At 40.6% G+C, this 20,121-nt stretch overlaps 1 long non-coding RNA gene across 1 annotated transcript; it reads left to right on the forward strand.

Moving 5' to 3' along the window:
- The first annotated feature begins 13 nt into the window (after window positions 1-13).
- On the forward strand, window positions 14-2,501 carry LOC113914503. Its single transcript, XR_003517467.1, has 3 exons — window positions 14-295; window positions 1,076-1,138; window positions 1,987-2,501. It is a non-coding gene; the product is annotated as an uncharacterized LOC113914503 (long non-coding RNA).
- The last annotated feature ends 17,620 nt before the right edge of the window (window positions 2,502-20,121 follow it).

Genomic DNA, 20,121 nt, shown 5'->3' on the forward strand with positions numbered 1-20,121 from the left:
TAAGACGTGCGCATGCGCTGGGGCGTATTCTCGCGCTGGGTTGTCCAGACCCGCCTCCCCGGGCCCCTCCTCTTTGAAATCTTGTTTGCTGAACCAGGTAGTCTTCCATCGGTTTCCGTAGCTGGGAATTGATTTCCAAAGCACGACGAAGTCATAGCGTCTGGACGCTTTTTAAATTCATGACGAATATTTAATCTGATGAATATTTATTTCAATCAATGATTATTCTCACACAATTGTGCCAATATTGAGTATCATTTAATTTAGGAATATCCTGCAGTTATTCTAGACTCCAGTGAGTTGCGGCCTAAAGTGCCTTTTTTTTTAAAGATTTTATTTATTTATTTGACAGAGCATGAAAGGGAACACAAGCAGGGGGAGTGGGAGAGGGAGAAGCAGGCTTCTCCTGGAGCAGAGAACCTGATGGGACCGTGGAATCATGACCTGAGCGGAAGGCTTAGCGACTGAGCCATCCAGGCGCCCCTAAAGTGCTCTTTGTAACTTAAAAAATTGTCAAGGCCTTGAACAATGCCAAGGCCTAAAAATCAGTGGTTATCTCCAACTACGTATAAGACTGTGAGACTTAAAACAAGAGACAGAATTTGGGAACATACCAGATACAATATTTTAGGGAAGGGCAACAAAACTGTTACACTTCACCAAAATGTTTATTTCTGTTAAGTGTTAACTCTATCTGTGGGCTTGACAGGTGTCCAGTAATAGTCGGGAAACCTTGTGGATTTGTTAGATGGTTCATTGAGTCACATAATCAAATAAGCAGCAGGAAAAGGAGAACCATGACAAGAAATAACGGCCAGACCCTCACCCCCTTTTTGGTAGATTGTAGTTGTGACTACTTATCTTCCTGGGCTTCATTGTCCTGATCTGTAAAAATGAGGAAATTGGAAGGGGCCTGACATTTCTTGAGCACCTACTTGATAATATAAATTTTTTCTGTTAGACCTCATCACCCAATGGATAACCTGTATAGTGTCCCATCCATAAAATTCTTGTGTGCTTGAGTTACTTCTGCATGATGCCTTAAGAGGGAGAATATCCGTTTCATTATCTGCAGGTTGCGAGCCACTTTTCCTTCGGAAACCAGGAGAGAACTCAGTTGAGGATGAAAAAAAGGAAGGTAAGTCAAAGGTAGGGCAGAATAAGAGGTCTTTGCAATGCAGACTCAGGAAAAATAAGGAAACTAAAAAAAAATTAAAGTTCAGGTCTTAATAATTGCAGTTATTTACTGAACTCTTCTAATGTGCTAGGTATTCCTCAGTTGGTGAGAAAGAGATGAGACTGGTATGGAGTCAGCCACTGAGAAATTAAGATGTGCTTAGTATGGTATATTCATGTGCAGAGACATACTTCCCCTGTCTGTTGAGAAGATTGTGAAACTTCGCTCTACAATTAAAGGATAGTCAACTAGAACATTTCCAACCCAAATTACTCTGTGTGTCTAGGATCAGTGGAAGCTAGAAAGTGGGAGTCAAATTCGGGTCATAAAATTAGGAAAGTTGTTGAACATTTGAATAAAGGACACACACGGAAGGAAAATGCCTCCAAGTATGCATGTTATCTGTAACAAAGCAAAAATGTTTTTAAAGAATTTTATTAAAACTTGGAGGAATATTTAAAAATTTTTTTTCTGATGAGACAGGGATAATAATGGAAATTACTTAATGCTCATTATTACCAATGTTAAAAAATTATTCTGACACTTGTTAAAGTAGTAAGGAGCTTTATTTAGGACTATTGTAATAGGTATTGAGACTATTGCCAAAAAAAACTATTGCCAGTAGGAAAGAGATAGGGCTCAACTCCGAAATGCAGCAAGGACAAGTGGAGATTTATAATCAAGGAGAAGAGTTGGGGATAAAGGAGTTTAAGACATACCACCCACAATATGCTTCTTTGGTATATTGGTTATTTTGAGCTGAAGTCACTTGAAAAGGCTTTCTCTGAACTCCTCTTATCTGCCTAAAGACAGATCCTCCAAAAGGAGCTCAACTGTCATAAATCCCCTCTCCAGGAGTCTCGTCAACCAGAGAAAATCGACTCTTATTAACCACCGGAGACTAGAAGTCACACCACACTCCGAGAGACTTTGTCACAAACAGATCTCCCACCTATTGTAAGGGCCCATTCATCTTTCAAAAAAAGTCATTTAGGGTCGCCTGGGTGTCTCAGTCGTTAAGCGTCTGCCTTTGGCTCAGTTCATGATCCCAGGGCTCTGGGATCAAGTATCTCAGCAGGAAGCCTGCTTCTCCCTCTCCCACTCCCTCTGCTTGTGTTCCCTCTCTCGCTGTGTCTCTCTCTGTCAAATAAATAAATAAAATCTTAAAAATCATTTACTCTCTCCTGTGTGACATACATCCTCCAACCCCTTCCCCTGTTGAGATGGTATAAGCTCAAATCTCAGTGCTTTTTTGGGTATTCACTTTTTGTTCCCTGTGGTGACCCTGTGCATGTTGTATTAAAAACTAATAAATTTGTATACCTTTTCTCCTACCTTTGATATACTCAGCTATCCAACCTAGGAGGGTAGAGGGAAAGGCTTTCCTCCCCTGTGGGGAGGTAGGGGATGGATGAAAACTTAATAAAACGAAACATTCAGGGTAGGAGGATTCTTTATAAACTGACTTGCCTCGGTAATCGATATCCAGGGTGGGGAATAAATTTGATCAGCTATCAAGGGTGGGGATTCTCTCTAGGATTCTTGCTACAACTGGACTAGGGAGACCAAAGACAGGACGGAAGGACAAGGCCTGCTTGAGAAGAGGGCTCAAAGGAGCCGGACTACAGTTTGGTCAAGAGGATAGTCTTTGTCACTAATCTAACATATGTAAAATATCATGTCTCTTATTTGGAGTGCTATCATCATGGTATTAATTTCATAAATACAAAAGACTAGTTAACTAAAAATCATAAGTTTCTCAACACTGAATTACTGTGAGGGATTTCAGGAACCATTACAGTTGGAGAAGTCTTACCACCCACATTTTTACAAATGTGGAAACTATGACTTAGCGTAATTAAACAATTTGCCCAAAGACAGCTCTTCAAAGTGGCAAAGCTAGGGATCATATTCATATCTGATTGGTTAGAAAGCCAAAGTGCTTTTGCCTCAGGATGAAAAACTTAGGCAGCTCTAGATTTATGTAATTCTATTCACAGAGCTTGGTCTTCAGACCACATAATCTTTTATACACTATTTATGAAGAATAGTTGGAAGGCAAGCAGGCAGGGACAACCCCCCCCAATCCCCCCCAGCCCTAAGAGGAAACCACCCTTAAAAGGATTTTACACCACCCTGGAAGGAGCCCTCCACCCTTTCCCGTATGATAGGCGAGAAAAACCTGATTGGATGATAGGCACAGGGAGGGTTAATCAGATTAAAACAGCCTGCCAACAAACCCATAAAAACCCCAAGGATTTAGACATTCTGGCGACAGCCCTCTCGGCTCCCCTCCCTCTTTTAGAGCTTTGTATTATCACTTTGCTGTGGCTCAATAAACCTTGCTTTGCTGCCCACCACTCTGTTTGGTCTACCTCTTTCTACGAAGCCGGTGACCAAGAACTGTGGGCACCTATGGAGAAAATTCCTGTAATACTATCAAAGAACATTAAAAAGCTACCTAACTTGGGACAGAAAGAAAACAACTAGAGAAACAAGGGAACCCAAATGAAGCCTGGAGTTCAGTTAATAGTTATGAGCATAGTTTAGTTTTTTAATTTTGACAAATGTGCCATGGTAATAAAAAATGTTAACAATGAGGAAGCTGAGTGAGGGGTATACAGGAAGTCTCTGTACTATCTTTGCAGCTTTCTGTAAAATGATCCCCCACATGCCAAAAATCCTATTTTTTTTTCGAATTTTTATTTAAATACTAATTAGTTAACATATAGGGTAATACTGGTTCCAGGAGCAGAATTTAGTGATTCATCACTTACAAATAACACCCAGTGCTCATCACAAATGCCTCCTTAATGCCCATCACCTGTTTAGCTCATCCCCCACCCAACTCCCTCCATCAACCCTCGGTTTGTTCGCTATCATTAAGAGTCTCTAATGGTTTGCTTCCCTCTCTCTTTTTTCAAAAACCCTATTAAAAAAAAAAACAACCTCTCATTAGACTATGGAAAACACTAGGTAGAAATAGCCCTTAGCCTTCCAATAAAGGGTTCATTTATTTTGAAAAACTTTCAAAGATCATTTATTTATAAAGAAACTTCACAGCCTCCCTTCATATTGTCTTCTAGTATCATGTAAGCTTCAAATCAGGAAATGAGTTTCAAAAGCTAAATTAAATCCTTCCCATTTCAGTTGAAGTCTATTTCTCATTCATTCAACATTTTTTTGTCTCTTCTGCTTCATAAATAGCAGCTGTTCATCATCACTCAGGCACTGTGTAATCATATGCTTGCAGATACAGTTTTCTATGAACAGAACATATGGCTTCTTTGAACACTGTAAAATCAATCAGGAGGAATTTACTGAATGCCATTTACGTGCAAAGCATTATGGTAATTGCGTGGGGGGTGTGGGGATTAAAGAGGGAAAAATAGGACACAGTCCGTGCCTTCAAAAAGCCAAATATTCTTCCAGCATTAAAAAATATCTCATGTAGAATTTGTGCCTGCCTTTTCAGACTAGCTCTTCCCAAGAAGGTGCTGGTGCTGGAGTATAGCCATCATAGTCATGGATTCTTGTTAGCCCTGCCATTCTAATCCTCGGGACCTTGCCTGACTCAGTGTAACCCTGTCCCCAACCTGCTTCTTCTAAAGCTCTCCAGCTGAGGGAGGGGACCCCTCTTCTCTTGGGGGTGTTAACAGCCTCAGCATACCCGTGCCCAAGAGCACACTGCAGGGCTTTTTCCAGATCCAGGAGTAGATGGGGTTTTGCTACCTCATCCCAGCTTTGCAGGTGAATGAAGGAAGTCAGGAAGATGGAGTGAGGAGTGTAGAGCATGTCCCCAGGTGTGAGATATTCCTAGACTGCAATTCAACTTCTCATCAATAGCTTACCTGGCATTTTTCTCTCCAAATGGCCCAAATGTATGTGATCTTAATATCTTTGCCTCAATTAAAGCCTCTGAAAGGAGATGTCCTATCATTACCAATGAGACCTGTCAAGTCCCCTTGTTTTCTCATTTGGATAAGCTGCCCATTGCCTCAATTGGCTAAATGAAGCCAAATGGAACTGCCTGGTTATATTAATAACATTTTTGATTCTTCACACTCTCTTTTTGATTTTCCTAATGTTTTCTTTCCTTCAGCCTGATTCATCCTCTTTTCTGGTTGCTATGGATCTGTAAAATATTTCCCCTTTCATCTGTTAGTAATACTGACCAACTACAACATAAGGCAAAACATTCTCTGATTTCCCTGTACTTCCCCAAGACTTTAGATTAATAGTTGAAAGATTATGTTCCTATACCAGTGAAGAAAAACAGGTCAACCCCTCAGAAATGAACTTATGCTCTAAAATTTAAGTGATTTGCATGTAAATTATAATCTATCCAATATCTAGGTGCTTTTAGGGAAGACTTAAGCCATAAAATCAAAGGTTGACAAATTATAGCTTGTAGAGGCTGCTTTTAGGCAACCAACTCGGGCAATGGAAACCTGAGTATGGTAAAAGGGCCCACACTGACCACCAGGCTGAATACAAACAGGCCCATTAGCCAAATCACCTCAAAATAACCATAAACCCTAGCTGACCAATGGGTTACTTACACCTGGGCACAGGTACCAAAAAAGGAAAATTCATAGGTTCCCATGCCTTCTCACCTTTCCCCCTTCACTACAGCCCCCCACCACCTGGCAGACAGTCTCTCCTTTGCTGTCTGCCCACTGTCCCCTTGCAGTGAATTCAATAAACTTCTATGTCCTTTGTTCAGGTGAATTCTTTCACCACCTGAGCCGCTGGCCTCCACCTAATGGTGTCACCACACATTTGGTGGACCCTGCATTTGGTGGGGAGCCTTTGCCAGCCGGCGTGCTCCCAGAGTCTCCAGAAATTTCTCAGGACTTGCCCTTTGTGGACCAATTCTAGTACTCCTTGGGGAATTGACCGAGGTTACTCCTCGGTGAGGATCTGAAGCCCCAGGAGGAACCAGCTGGACTGCTGTTTCCCGAAAGGGTGAGGGATTTCCCCTCTTGCCCTTTGGAGGGATCCTTCCCTCCCTCTCCTTTCTCTTTGCTGCCCTCCAGCAGTCTAACCATGCTTATGGGTCAAATGTTTGATGGCCACCTGTTTTTTAAATAAAATTTTGATGGAACACAGCCATGCCTGTTACATATTATTTATGGCTTCTTTTGTGCCACAACACAGAGCTGACAGAAACTATATGGTCCTCAAAGCCTGAAATATTTGATACCTGCTCTTTCACTGAGAAAGTCTGCTGACGTCTGACTTACACAGACATCAGAGTTTTCCACTTCTGAATAACTACACAAGTGGAGAGGTGGCCATCTTTAAATCTCTGTGACATCTCCAGAGGCCCTGTGAAATGAATGAACTGCCTTAGCTGGGGCCTGCACTCCAGCCCATGACAGAGGGATCACAGTACTTAGAGGTTTGCTGGGGCAGGGGTGAATGCATCGCCTGCTGAGCTGCTGCATGATTTGAGGCAATTTTTTCTAGCTTCCATGGGTGTCTTAGAGAAAGGCATGAAATGCTTTGAGTAGAAAGGATCATTCGATACAGGCATTAAATTAGGATAATTCATGCTCAGACTATTTCTCTGATCGTCGGAATCAGCGTTGGCTCTTCCAGCAGAATGTGGCTCCTTTGTCTCTAGCACCTGCATTTCAGGGATGCTCCCTGAAGGGAGCAGTAAAGGCCTCTAGTAAGCAAAGCAGAGCCCCTGGAGAGCTAGGAGTGTTCTCTGAAGAGGACTGGAGGGGAGGGCAGATGGGAGCACTAGCCCAAGGGGCAGGTTGCTAGCTCAGCCCCCCACCTGTGGGACCCGTGGGGCCTGGGATGGAAACTGAACATTTCCAAGACTTGGTTACTTCATCTCTGAAATAAGATAATAGTAATATCTACTTCATAATATATTTAATGCCCCTAGTACGTACCTGGCATAATACATGGGATCTTCTAATATTATTTATGTTGTCATTTAAAAGACATATTGAAAAAAAAACCCGCAGGAAACTGGCTTAAAAAAAAAAAGCATAATATAACACTGTATAGACTTTGGCCCTAACCCTGTTAAAAATATGTACACATCCCTATAGACAATGGAAGAAATACATGAAGATACTGAGAAGCCATCTTAGGGTAATGGGGTTATGAGTCATTGATATTTTTTTGTACCTTCCTGCCATTTTACAATTTTCTGCACAGAGCGTGGGTTTTATTACCAGAAAAGAAAAAACCAAAAGGCTAACCATGACCGAATTTTTCAAAGGACTTCCTAGAGGACAGGACAGTGAGCCTGTGGAAGCAGCCCCAGGCCCGAACCACATGACAAGTCACCACCTTGGGGTGTGCTCTGCAGTGCAGGGACTGGGACAGCTTGGAATACTGTGCAGGGATCTGCCAGAGCAAGGGGCTCTACTTTCTTGCTCAGTTTCTTCATAGTTCTCTCCGTAGGAAATACATGGCTTTCTCAAGGCAGGCACGGCTCTGCTCTGGCTCCCTGGGGCATGGGTCTCTGCAGCCAGACCTATCTTCTTGCCTTGCAGGGCAGACACGATGACAGGTTTGTTGTTTGGCTTCTCTCCAGGACTCAGGGACAATGAGAACCAGCTGGCCCTTCTTGAGGGTTCTCATGAGGCTCCAGAAGCATTTCTGATGCTTCACAGAGCCCCTGCTCCAGGAATATGACAATTAAAAGAAGCAGGGGAGGAAAAGAAAAAGGAACTTGGGTGCTTTTCATAAGGGATTGCAGCGAGCCCAGGGAAGCATGTAGCTAGGTGGCCTCCCAAACAGCAGCCTTTCGTGGCCTTGTCCTGTTTGACCCAGTGTATTGGCACAGGGAAGGCATCTCTGGGAGCAGCCGAGAGCCCAGTGTCTGGGCCTTCCTAGCCCCAGGCTGATCTCTAGCAGTCCCTCTTTGGGTTTGAAGATTTGGGGAAAACAGGACACATCAACTTCCTAAGGTGACTGGGCATGTCTGGGTTCCCACCTGTAATCGCCACTATGGTGACCTACACATAGGAAGTCTCTGCCCTGTGCCTCTCTTCACTGGGCCACTCAGATCATACATTCATTTTGTTCTCTCCCGGCTGATCATTTTTATTCCCCCAAACAAAATAACTTTATTGTTTTTCTAGTTAAAAAAAAAGGGGTGCCTGGGTGGCTCAGTTGGTTAAGCAACTGCCTTCGGCTCAGGTCATGATCCTGGAGTCCCTGGATCGAATCCGGCATCGGGCTCCCTGCTCAGCGGGGAGTCTGCTTCTCCCTCTGACCTTCCCTCTCATGCTCTCTCTCTACCATATTCTCTCTCTCAATAAATAAAAATCTTAAAAAAAAAATGATGCTACTGGGACACCTGGGTGACTCAGTCGGTTAAGCGTCTGACTCTTGATCTCAGCTCTGGTCTTGATTTCAGGGTTGTGAGTTCAATCCCCACGTTGGGCTCCATGCTGGGTGTGGAGCCTACTTTAAAAAATAATAATGAAATAAACTTTAAAATGATGTTAAAAAATTCAACTATTTATGAAAATGTGAAAAAAGCAAGTCACAGAACGATAGAGTGGGGTTGCATTTTCACTTTAAAAAAATAAGAAAACTGAGTGAATTTTTTTATAAAGATTTTATTTATTTATTTGACAAAGAGAGAGAGACAGCTAGAGAGGGAACACAAGCGGAGGAGTGGGAGAGGGAGAAGCAGGCTCCTGGCTGAGCAGGGAGCCTGATGCAGGGCTCAATCCCAGGACCCTGGGATCATGACCCGAGCTGAAGGCAGACGCCCAACGACTGAGCCACCCAGGCGCCCCGAAAACTGAATGAATTTGATTATATATGCTCAGAAGAAAATCTTAAAGAATGCATGTCAAACATTAACCGCAGTTATACCTGAAAAATAGGACTGACGGGGAAAGAGAGTTTCATTTTTGTCTTTATACGGTTCCCTGTTGTTTGAATTTCTTATAATAAGCCTGTATTACTTTGTAATTTAAGTATATAATTGAAAATGAAAAATAAACATTATCTAACCTCCCTGCCAAATGTCTCATGCGTCTAATAGACATTTACTGATTACCCGCTATGTGTCAGTCACTATTCTCAGTGTTGGGAATATCTGATAATAAGCAAAACCAGACACTTTCCTACTGTCATAGAGTTTACTGTCTAGGCGGGGGAAACAGACATTAACCAAGTAATCACACAGATAATTGTAAAATTACAGCTGTGATAAGTACTATAAAGGGGAAGAATAAGGTCAGAGCTGCTGCTATCCTTTTTAGTATTTGTGTGATATTTTTTAAAAGGTGTCCCCATAGACAGAAACAACCCAGAGTAGGCAGAGTTTAGCAAGCAGACTATGCCTCTGATGAATTAGAAAAAAGCAGCCTTCCAGACTGACACAGCCCTGCTCCATATGCAAGGCTTTGTGAGTGGAGCACAAATTGGATTTCATCTACTATCATTTCAGCTGGGAACCCTTATTTAGATGAACAACCTGCAGGAGTGTACCCAGCAGCCCTAGAAAAGGTTCCACAGACACATATAATAAAATGAGATTTAATAATAAATGAGAGTTTCTTGGAGGAACAGACAGATGAATGAGAGCTGAAAGAAGAATGGGAGTTAAACAGGTGAAAGGGAAGAAAGAAACATGCCTAGGTAGTGGTAACAGCAAGTGCAAAGGCCCTGGGGCAGGATAGGAATATATGCCTTTGGGGAACTGAAAGGTCATTGTTGGTGAAGGACTGAAAAAGTGACAGGAGCAGTGGTAACAATTAAGTCTAGAAAAGTAGGTGGGAAATTAGATCACACAGGACCTTGTAGACATCTTAAGATTGATATGCAAAAAAATCTGCTGATAAGACTTATACAGAAGGAATTAAAATGGCAATACTTTATTTTAATTTTTTGTTGGTATTTAATTTATATAGAGTGAAATGCACCAGTCTTAAGTACACAGTTTGATGAGGTTTTGTTTTGTTTTTTTAAGTAGGCTCCAACATGAGGTTTGAACTCACGACCCTGAGATCAAGACCTGAGCTGAGATCAAGAGTTGGATGCTTAGCCCACTGAGCCACCCAGGCACTCCCAGGTTTATGAGTTTGACATAGACCTACACTCCTGTAATTTATATCCAATCAAGAGATAGAACTCCATGTGCATTTCTAACAAACTCAATGTGATGTCTGTGCTGCTGATCCAGGGATCACACTTTGAGAACCACTGGTCTAGATGATAAGATCAGAAATGTCTCATAAATAATTTGTAGAAGTTTATTCATTCAGTAAACATTTCCTTTAAGTGCCTGCTGTTTTCCAGGCATCTTCTAGATGCTGAGGATTCAAAAATAATTAAAACCTCATGCCTCTCCTCTAGTAACTTAAAAGTCTGGTAGGGGGGACCGAGGTAAGCCAAATGGGTACTTCTAGCTGTCTGAGAAAGTCTGCTCACTAAATAATGGACAAAATATTTTATTTTATTTTAAGATTTTATTTATTTAATTGAGAGAGTGAGACAGAGCATGTATGGAGGCACGGAGGGGCAGAGGGAGGAGATTGATCCCAGAACCCTGGGAACATGACCCGAGCCAAAGGCAGACACCTAATCAACTAAGCCACCCAGTGCCCTGGACAAAATATTTTGAAAGGTAAAATAGTCTTGGTTTCCAAAGTAGATAAACCACTAAGAAGAAAAGCAAGGATTTATAATGGATCCTATCCTAGACATAGGATTCCTCACTGCCACACTGAATGCACAGATGATCAGTAAGATCTACTTTATTGAGTGTTTTCCATGTGTCCAGTACTATGCAAAGTACTTTCTATGTAGCTTGACATTGAATCCTCTCAATAACTTTATGAAGCTAGGACCATCCTGCCTACATTTTATGGATAAGGCAACTGTATAGTCCAGAGACATAATGGACTAGACAAAAGCCACTCAATGAGTAAGTGAAGGAATCAGAATTCAAACCCAGACCTGGTTGACCCAAGTGCTGGTCCTTTTAGTCACTAAAACTTGCAGCTTTCTAGCAGAAAGCAACCTTCATAAGTCATTTTAGTGCTGAAAATACGAACAAGTCCTATAGTAGAAATATTCAACACAGAATACAGTACTATGATAGGACAGGTAGGGCAGTAAATAATTTTAACTGGGTGGAGATATGAGAAGTCTTCATGAAGAGGTGGGAATTAGCTTGGAAAATAAATTTTTGTTGGTGTTTCCCTAATGAAGTCTGAGAGGCAGAGATAATCCAGTGGATGCAAATGCTGTATTCCAAACACTAGAAAAGCACACTCTATTGTGGACAAGGGAAAGTTTATTGGGATCAATTATAGCCAGCATGACATTTCCCTAGTGATTATACAATGCTTCTGCTTACTAAGTACTACCTTATGATTGCCACTTCAACTTTCCGGTTTCCTTCATAACAGGAAGAAAGTGCCCTAAAGAGTGGACATTTGTATTTTAGTCACTGGAGAGGAAGATTCCACAGCATCACTTAATATTTGGGTGTACGGTTTATAAATAGGTATCTTGTTCATTTAGAAGGAGCCGGATGGTGAAAAGCCTTATGCCATTGGTCTGGAAGTAACGGGTGGCCAGAGTCTTCTCTTTGGCAGACATCAGACAGTAAGACTGGAGGCAGGGAGGTGAGCTCCAAGGCGATTGCAACACTACAGACCTGGAATAAGGCAGTGCCAATGAAGATGGATGGAAAGTAAGGGGTTGTTTCCAGAGATATTTAAGAAATATAAACAGGGCACCTGGATGGCTCAGTCAGTTGAACATCTGACTCTTGGTTTCAGCTCAGGTCATGATCTCAGGGTCATGGGATCAAGCCCCACATTGGGCTCCTCGCTCAGCATGGAGCCTGCTTGTCCCTCTCCCTCTCCCTTGGCCCCTCCAACCCACCCACCCCCACCGCCGCCCCTGCACGCAAGTGTTCTCTCTTTCAAATAAATAAATAATTAAATAAGATCTTTTTTTTAAAGTTTTTATTTATTTGACAGAGAGAAAGAGAAAGAGGGAGCACAAGCGGGGGAGAGGGAGAGGGAGAAGCAGACTCATCGCTGAGCAGGGAGCCCGATGTGGGGCTCCATCCTAGGACCCTGGGATCATGACCTGAGCTGAAGGCAGATGCTTAACCGACAGAGCCACCCAGGTGCCCCTAAATAAATAAAATCTTAAAAAAAAAAAAGAAATATAACCAACAGGACTCACGGAACGTGAGGGTGAAGAAGCATAGCATGACTCAGGTTTAGCGTCTGGCTGACTTCCTGTATGGTGGTATCTCTAAATAAGATAGGGAACATAGAAGAAGAAGCAGGTGGAATTTTTAGCTTTAAGCATTGAGCAGATAGACATGTAATTTTATTTCTCCCCAAATCTAAATATAGTCTTCAAGGGCAAATGCAAATGACAATGGTCTATTATTAGTATAAGGAAAGAGTTAGCTCAAAAAATGGAGATAATTCTAATGTCTTGTTCTTTCAAAAGAGTTTTGTGTGAGCATTAAATAAGACAGTATGTGTGGAAGAGCTTGAAACATTATTGCATGGAAAATTGCTAAATGATAAATTAGTTTTGATTTTTGAAATAAAAGATTGCTCTTGCTTTAAAAACACCAGCCTTGATTTTAAAAATAGTATCATTTTATATGCAATTTTCCCCTTATACAATTTTGAAAAAAAAAAGTATGAAGAAAAAGATAATTGTGATTATAAGAGACTAGCTTCTGAGACTCTCAGTGCCCTTTTTGAATGTAAAGCAAAACCAGCAATGTCCCAGGCACCTCGGTGGCTCAGTTGGTTAAGTGTCTGCCTTTGGCTCAGATCATGAATTGAGCCCCACACAGGGCTCCTTGCTCAGCGGGAGTCTGCTTCTCCCTCTCTCTCTGCCCCCCTCCCCCGCTCGTGCGTGCACTCTCTCAAATAAATAAATAAAAATCTTAAAAAAAAAAAAACAAAAGTGATGTCCCTATTTGAAAACACCAAGACAAAAAGAATCTAGAAAGTTGAACTGATAATTAACATTCATCGAAGCCTTGCTGTACACAAGACGCACTGCACGATATATTTCATTTAATCTTCACATCCTTGCTCCTCTATTTTACAGATGAGGGAGATGAGATGGAGAAATGAGATTACTAGCTCAGCACAGAGGTGGTGAGTGGTGGAGCTAGGAGTGAACACACACGGCCTAGCAGAGTGTACTGAGCTCTTCAACCCTGTAGCATAGGGCTTCCTACTGTGTCGTCAACATGTTTATCCTGGGTAGATGGACCCGAGTAATATTCTTTATTTCTTTCTTTCCGCTTCTCTGTATTTCCAGTAGTAAGCATACATTACTTTGAGGTTAAGAGAAAAAGGTTATTTTAATTTAAAAAGCGATCAGATAAATTAAAAATTTATTTTAAATAGTCCAATTCTCATTCATTCCCTGAAAAAGAAAACTGTCTATCTAATTTTGATTTGAAGCATTAGGTACACTGCTGTTCGAAGACCAAGTTTTGTCTGGTGCGTCGTTCATGGTGTATGCTTAATTCTCTGAAAAATAGACAACAGTTATTTCCAGGTTAATTAAGTGTCATTATCTTAGAGTCTGGAATATTACAGATAAATGTGCAATTCTGAAATAAAACAGCTGTCAAAGCCAGAGAAAGAAGAGTGTGGTTTTTGTTTTTGTTTTTAACATTTGTAACCTTTAAATTGTCTGAAAAATTGTTAATCAAGCTTAAGAAATTCACTACTATCTACAAGTTAAAGTCAGCTCTTACAGTCCTGAGATCCGATGTTTAAAAGAAATGTGAGGTTAGACTCTTTGAAGTGCAAAACTGCATTTCTGATTCTCTTTGTGAGTATTTGGTTTTCCTTTTTCCCGTGTTCATATTGGTTTGTTATTGTATGATCTCTCAGGAGCATTAGTTTGTTGGATCAGATAGTGCTGTTTTTTGTTGGAATAAGGCAACATCAGGGATGTTTTTCTGTTGAAAGGATAATTAAATAGATTAAATTACATGGACTTTGCAAAACAACACGAGGCACTTAAAGGGAAACAAAAAACAAAACGAAAAACCCCTCTAAAACAGGTTATGCTTGGCTTCCCTGACCTTGACACTAATCTGCCTTTCGTAGATATAACCAAGGCACAGAAAGAAATATACTTGATGCAAATATACTTTATATACAGTTACTTGCTGTTTTTGGTTTGAAGATATGTATGTATATAAAAGTGTCTGAGAGAGAACTTTGAATAGGCTTAAGGTACACAGCAGTTTTTTCCAAATGAATATGAGTAAAAATAAATGCATTTAAAAAAGGAATAGGAACTAAATTAGAGATTGTACATTCTGAATTTACTCCAACTTGGATTCTTACTCTATTTTATGTCTTCAATAGAACAAAAGGTGACTTCTGGTTCTTAGAACAAAGACTTGATGGAGCTAAATTGAAGCATCCAGAAGGCTCAGAATGAAGACTGCGAGACGAGATTTTGATGAGTTAAGTGTAAATGAATCAGAAACATAGGGATTATGTGCACATGAGGTTAAAGTGCTTCTTATTTTATTTTATTTTTTTTGGTGGGCAGCAAAAGCAAGATTTATTGAGCTATAGCAAAGTGATGGTACAAAGCTCCCAAGGAGGGAGGGGACCCGAGGGGGTTGCCTAAAGTGCTCTTTAAAGTGCACCCGAGTTTAAATGTGCAGAGGAAAGATGCTCAGTGAAAAGCTCGGGGGCATTCTAAAACTCAAATACTTGAAATATTTGAGATTTGAGATTTGAGGTGTGCATTAATGAAACCATGACTATCCATCTCCAGGGTAAATGTGATAATATGGCAAATGTGGTAATATGGATAACTTTGTTACTCCATTCTACATTTTGTAAATCTTACGCCCATGAATAAGGATATTGTAGGGGTGCCCGGGTGGCTCAGTCAGTTAAGCATCTGCCTTCAACTCAGGTCATGATCCAGGGATCCTGGGATCGAGTCCTGCATCGGGCTACCTGCTCCACAGTGAGTCTGCTTCTCTCTCTGCCCCTCCTCCCACTTGTTCTCTCAATCTTTCTCTCTCTCTCAAATACATTAATAAAAATCTTAAAAAAAGAAAAAGAATAAGGGTACTGTATTAGTCAAGGTTCTCCAGAGAAACAAAACCAATATAGAGAGAGATAGAAAGAGGGGTGGGGGGAGACTTAAGGAATTGGTTCACTCAATTATGGAGACTCGAAAGTTTAAAGTCTGCAGTTTGAGTTCAAAGGCTATCTGTTGGCAGAATTCCCTCTCACTTTGCAGAGGAAAATCTTTTGTTCTATTCAGGCCTTCAAGTGATTGGTTGAGGCCCACCCATATTATGGTGGGCAATCTCCTTTATTCAAAGTCCACTGATTTAAATGTTAATGTCATCCAAAACACCCTTACACAAGCAACCAGAATTTTGTTTGACCATATATCTGAGCACCGTAGTAGCCCAGCCAGATTGATACATAAAATTAATCATCACAGATGTTGAGTTGGCTGATTTTGTCTTCTTGTTAAAGCAATGCCCTTTCAAATGAATGAATAAAATCCACCAAACTTTTATAGCTGGAAAGACCACTGGAGACCTTCTAATGGTACTTCTCAATGGGGATGCTACTAGCATTGGGTGTCAGAGTAATTTTTGTATGTGGGCAGTTGTCCCAACCATCGAAAGGCATTTAGCACCCCTGACCCTAACCTCTAGTTGCAAATAGCTCTCCCAATCAATGTGCCAACCGCCAAACCATCCCAAAGTTTTCCAAACACTCTAAGGTAGGTATAACACTCTTCGTTAATTTTTTTAGAGTAGGAAATAGATTTGACAAGGTTACCTTTTACTATATTTCATATGTAGACTATTCCTTTTTTTTCTGATTTGACAGTGTAATTAATCATATCAGATTATTTTGTAGTAAATAATGTGTGAATCTATAATTACACTACCTAAAATGAGGTTTAAAATGTAAACTCTGATTAGTATAACAAGTTATACTATACAAAATTGGGAAGGATTTCAGTCATAAAACTACCAGGGTTTGGTAAACACACATATGTATTTTTGGTATTAAACTAAAAGCATGGATAAATTTTTATTTGTTTATTTATTTTTTAAGATTTTATTTATTTATGTGAGAGAGCGAGAATGAGAGAGAGAGAGAGAGCACATGAGAGCGGGGAGGGTCAGAGGGAGAAGCAGATTCCCTGCTGAGCAGCAGGGATCCCGATGCGGGACTCGATCCCAGGACTCCAGGATCATGACCCGAGCCGAAGGCAGTCACTTAACCAACTGAGCCACCCAGGCACCCATAGCATGGATAAATTTTTAAAAACCCTATTTTGAAAAACTTTTTGAAAAATTGAGTAGTTGCGGAAGCATTAATTCAAAGCTTGTATACATGAACATATTGAATGTCAACCGTCCATTCTGTGTCCCTTCTGAATGGGAGCATTTCTGGGGTGACAGTTAGCTTTATTTTGGTTAACTAAATCTCACTCTTCAGATATGAACTTAGATGTTACTTGCTACAGGAAGTGGTCACCAAGCAAATGTACTTCATTGACATATCATATTCTGCTCATAGAAGTCATCCTCATAAACTATAGCTGGACTTACCACCTACCTCACTCACTAAACTGAAGGCTCTGTGAGGTCAGGAACCATGTGAAGATCGTTTGCCTGTCTTTGTACTCTCAACATGGAGTCAAATGCCTGGCACATAGTAGAAGCTCGCTAAATATGTGTTGGATGGATGAATGAGGAGGGGGCAGCATAAAGAAAACAAACTTCTATCTTTATTGAAAATTATGCACATCATTTTCAATTGTGAAGCCTAGGGAACAGTAATATTTTATCATCTGTGTGTTCTATCGCTCCTTAGCATTGCACCTGGCATGCCTAGCATCTCTCATGCTTTATCGAGGTATAATTTATATACAATAAACTGCATTCATTTAAAGTATACAGATCAGTGAGTTTCAACACCAGTGTAACTCCTGCCACCAAGACACAGAACACTTCCATCATCCCAAAAGTTCCCTAGTGCCCCTTTGCATGCATCTTCCCCTCTCCACCTCCAACCCAGGTAAACAGACTTGCTTCTTGTCAATATAGATTAGTTTGTATTTTCTAGAATTTTATATAAATGGAATCATACAGTATGCACTTCTTGGACATAGATCCTTCTTGAGATTCATCTATGTTTTTGCATGAGTATGTGGTTTGCTCCTTTTTATTGCTGAGTATTTTACTGAATGAATATGTAATAATTTGTTCATCCATTTCCTGTTGATGGACAATTGGGTTGTTTATATTTTGGGGCTATTATGAATAAGGCTGCTATGAACATTCATGGACAAGTCTTTGTATGGACATATTTTTAAATTTCCTTTTTTTTTAAAGATTTTATTTAATTATTTGACAGAGTGAGACACAGTGAGAGAGGGAACACAAGTAGGGGGAGTGGGAGAGGGAGAAGCAGGCCTCCCGTGGAGCAGGGCGCCCAATGCAGGGCTCAATCCCAGGACCCTGGGATCACAACCCGGGCTGAAGGCAGACACTCAACGACTGAGCCACCCAGGCGCCCCATATTTTTAAATTTCTTATGGGTAAATTGCCTAGGAGTGGAGTTCTGGATTATATGGCAAGTATATATTTAACTTTGTAAGAAACTATCAAACCATTTTCAAAGTGACTGTACCATATTTTTATTACTACCATCTATGTATGAGAGTTCTATTTGTTTTACATCCTTTCCAGCACTTGATATTGTCAGTCTTTTTAATTTTAGCCATTTTGGTAGGTATGTGGTGGTATCTTACTACGGTTTTAAGGTGAATTTCCCTAAAGACTAATGATGTTGAACATTTATTGATTATCCATATATCTTCTTTGGTGAAGTGTGTGTACAAGTCTTCAGTCCATTTTTTAAAAACTTGTTTGCCCTTTCTTTTGTAATCCTTTGGCTGATATACAAAAAATGTTTTCTCTAGTCTACAACAGTTTTTTTCACGTTCTTAATGTCTCTTAAGTAGCAAAAGTTTTTTTAGTTTTGATGAAGTTCAAATCATCAACTTTAATATGATTTATTTTTTCGGTTCTGTCTGAGGTCACAAAGATTTTTCTCCTGTGTTTCCGTCTAAAAGCTTTATTGTTTTAGCTTTTACATTTAGATCTATACGACATTTTGAGTTAATCTTTACGTATGATGTGAGATGAAGACTGGGGGTTGATTTTTTTTCCCATATGTATATCCAGTGGTTCCAACACCATTTATTGGAAAGACTTTCCTTTCCCCATTGAATGCTTTGGCACTTTTATCAAAAATCAACTGACCACCCATGTATGGTTCTTCTTCCGGGCTTTCTATTTTGTTTCATGGGTCCATATGTCTATCCATTCACCAATACAGCATTGTCTTCATTACTGAAGCTTTACAGTAAACCTTGAAATCAGTTATTGTTTGTCCTGAACTTTGTTCTTTTCTTCATGTTTCTTTTGTCATTTAAATGTTTATCCCAAAGATGATCTTACCAGGATCAAGCGTAATCCTGCTTCCTTTCATATCCCCGGATGCCTTAAAGTATCTATGGAGCTATAAAAATAAAAGATCATGCTTTCCTTACTTTGTTATTTCTAGTTTCTTCCCTTCCCCAGGAATGCTTTGACCAGGAGATTCTTTGACTTACCAATGGCTAAAACTTGTGGGGTTTTCTTTATGATTTTACTTTCTAAGCAATCTCTACACCCAACATGGGGCTTGAACTCATAATCCCAAGATCAAGAGTCACATGCTCGGGGCGCCTGGGTGGCTCAGTTGGTTAAGCGACTGCCTTCGGCTTGGATCATGATCCTGGAGTCCTGGGATCGAGCCCCACATCGGGCTCCCTGCTCAGCAGGAGGCCTGCTTCTCCCTCTCCCACTCCCCCTGCTTGTGTTCCCTCTCTCTCTGTCTCTCTCTCTCTCTCTCTGTCAATTAAATAAATAAAATCTTAAAAAAAAAAAAAAGAGTCACATGCTCTACTGACTGAGTCAGCCTGGCACCCCTAAAGCTTATTTTTTTAAAAAGATTTTATTTATTTATTTATTTATTTATTTATTTATTTGGGAGAGAGAGAAAGAGAGTGCACACTTGCACTTGAGTGGGGGGAAGGGCAGAGGGAGAGAATCTCAATCAAACTCCACCCTGAGCATGGCATCTGACGCAGGGCTTGATCCCAGGACCCTGAGATCAGGACCTGAGCTGAAATCAAGAGTTGGATGCTCAATCGACTGAGCCACCCAGGCACCCCCTTAAAACTTGGTTTTAATAGAGAATGTGGAAGGTCATGAGATGGACAAATGGGGTACTTGTACCATGCTCAGGTGAATTACAAAAAAAGGGATTCCTGTGTGATGTTACAGAAGTTATTTTGGGATGAAAATTATAATAGATGGGCACGCCTGGGTGGCTCAGTTAAGCGTCTGCCTTTGGCTCAGTTCATGATCCCAGGGCCCTGGGATTGAGTTCCACATTGGGCTTCTTGCTCATTGGGGAGCCTACTTTTCCCTCTGCCTGCAGCTCCCCCTGCTTGTGCTCTCTCTTGCTCCTTCTCTGACAAATAAATAAATAAATAAATAATCTTTAAAAAAATTATAATAAATGAAACATGTCCTTATTATCCATAAGCTAAGTCTAAACTTGTTTACCTGCTATTCTTATCTCCTAAAGACTTCTTCATATATGTGATGTTCCAGGAAAACTGTTCAACACCTGTGTTCTACAGCTTCCTCACCTGTATGCTCTGATGCTGCCATCACCTGAATGCCTTTACTCCTCCTCTCAGAATACCTAAATTTTCTCCTTCTACAAAGCCTTTTGCAATCTTCTCAACCAGAAGTAGTTGTGTCTTTTCTAGATCTCTCATAACATTAATTTTTATCTCTGTATTGTATTTATCTTAGTAATATAATA

This window comes from Zalophus californianus, chromosome 11 (genome assembly GCF_009762305.2).
Source record: "Zalophus californianus isolate mZalCal1 chromosome 11, mZalCal1.pri.v2, whole genome shotgun sequence".
Lineage (NCBI taxonomy): Eukaryota > Metazoa > Chordata > Mammalia > Carnivora > Otariidae > Zalophus > Zalophus californianus.